Source organism: Acipenser ruthenus, unplaced genomic scaffold (assembly GCF_902713425.1).
Source record: "Acipenser ruthenus unplaced genomic scaffold, fAciRut3.2 maternal haplotype, whole genome shotgun sequence".
NCBI lineage: Eukaryota > Metazoa > Chordata > Actinopteri > Acipenseriformes > Acipenseridae > Acipenser > Acipenser ruthenus.
The window spans coordinates 115,001-117,500 of record NW_026708110.1 but is presented as its reverse complement, the minus strand read 5'-3'; positions in this window follow the sequence as shown (position 1 = coordinate 117,500).

Sequence of the window (2,500 nt, the reverse complement as noted above, 5' to 3'; positions counted from 1 at the left end):
CCCCGCAGGACATTTCAATCTCGGCCGTTTACAGACTTCCATAAACTGCCCTGCTATGGTCATGGTCATGTCATGTTAAAGATAGGCGACATGACTATGTCTTTTTCAACTCTTAGTTTCTGGCGGAGCCAAAAAAGTCCGGACTATGGTCATCTAATGTTAAAGATAGGATTTTTTTTTTTAAAGTGCTCGGCCAATGACCATGTCCACCAAAAGGCTCGCATTGAAGGTAGACACGACCATGTCCACAACGGGACTTAGTCTCTAGCAGCAAAAACATGGAGGTCACCAAGGACACAAACGGCACACTGCTGCTGAAAACAGAGCCTCCAAACCCCGCGAGGGCAACAGGCTTCAAGTGCACTGAAAGTCAGCGACACAAATGGCACACTGTTGCCCAAAACAGAGCCTCCAAACCCCGTGAAGGCAAGAGACTTAAAGTGCATTAAAAATAAAAAAATGTAAGGGACCCACACTGCCTACTCAAGCCCAAAACAGAGCCTCCAGCCCGGCCTGATCTGGCGCCAGGCGCAGGAGGGCAGCATACTTCCATCAGCATGGAAGTCCAGGACTGTAAGGGGACCCACCGCCTCCCCAAGCCGAAAACAGAGCCTCCAGCCCGACCTGATCTGGCGCCAGGCACGGGAGGGCAACAGACAGACTTCCAGGGAAGTGGAAGCTGCCAGGGGTGAATGGGAACTCTGCCCGGGGTGCAGAGCCTCCCACATGGCTTGACTTATTATTTTTACTTAAATATTTTTTTGATGAAAAGACCATGCCCTTAGTAATATGCACTTACCCCCCCAGTGTATCTGTTATCTAATAGCATTATGAGAGCAAGTCACTACTTCATGCCGACCTCCTGGAACTGCCGCTCGGCCACCCAGACCCACTTTGTCCACTAAGGTTTTTTGTGGCTATGGTAATGTATTATTATTATGTGTTTATTTAGCAGACACCTTTATCCAAGGCGACTTACAGAGACTAGGGTGTGTGAACTTTGCATCAGCTGCAGAGTCACTTACAATTACATCTCACCCGAAAGACGGAGCACAAGGAGGTTAAGTGACTTGCTCAGGGTCACACAGTGAGTCAGTGGCTAAGGTGGGATTTGAACCGGGGACCTCCTGGTTACAAGCCCTTTTCTTTAACCACTGGACCACACAGCCTCCAATGTAGCACTATTCTGACTCTAGTCAATTCTATTCTAACTATGGTCATTTAGCTCAATGGTGACTCTGGTCATGTAGCTCAATGGTGACTCTGGTCATGTAGCTCAATGGTGACTCTGGTCATGTAGCTCAATTTTGACTATGGTCAGGGCGGCAGTGTGGAGTAGTGGTTAGGTCTCGGGACTCTTGACTAGAAGGTCGTGGGTTCAATCCCAGGTGGGGGACATTGCTGCTGTACCCTTGAGCAAGGTACTTTACCTAGATTGCTCCAGTAAAAATCCAACTGTATAAATGGGTAATTGTATGTAGAAAAATAATATAATTGTATGTAAAAATAATGTGATATCTTGTAACAATTGTAAGTCGTCCTGGATAAGGGTGTCTGCTAAGAAATACAGTGGCTCTCAAAAGTATTCACCCCCCTTGGACTTTTCCACATTTCATTGTGTTACAACATGGAATCAAAATGGATTTAATTGGGAGTTTTTGCCACTGATCAACACAAGAAAAGTCCATAATGTCAAAGTGAAAAATAAAATCTACAACTTGTTCTAAATTAATTACAAATATAAAACAGAAAATAATTGATTGCATAAGTATTCACCCCCTTTGCTATGACACACCTAAATAAGCTCTGGTGCAACCAATTGTCTTTAGAAGTCACATAATTAGTTGAATGGAGTCCACCTGTGTGCAATTAAGGTGTTTCACATGATTTCAGGTTAAATACACCTGTCTCTGGGAGGTCCCACAGTTGGTTAGTACATTTCCTAACAAAAACTACATCATGAAGATGAAGGAACATTCAAAGCAAATCCGGAATAAGGTTCTTCAAAAGCACCAATCAGGGGTAGGATATAAGAACATTTCCAAGGCATTGAATATCCTCTCAGAGCACAGTAAAGTCCATTATTAAGAAATGGAGAGAATATGGCACAACTGTGAATCTGTCTAGAACAGGCCGTCCTCAAAAACGGAGTATCCGGGCGTATAGGGCACTAGTCAGGGAGGCCACCAAGAGGCCTATGGCAACTCTAAAGGAGTTACAGTGTTCCACGGCTGAGCTGGGAGACACTGTGCATATGGCAACAATAGCCCGGGTGCTTCACAAAACTGGCCTTTATGGGAGAGTGGCAAAAAGAAAAGAACTCGCATCAAATCTCGGCTAGAGTTTCCCAGAAGGCATGTGGGAGACTCTGAGACCAAGTGGAAGAAGATTCTATGGTCTGATGAGACCAGAATAGAGCTTTTTGGCCACAACGCTAAGCGCTATGTTTGGCGCAAGCCTAACACCGTACATCATCCTGAGAACACCATCCCTACCGTGA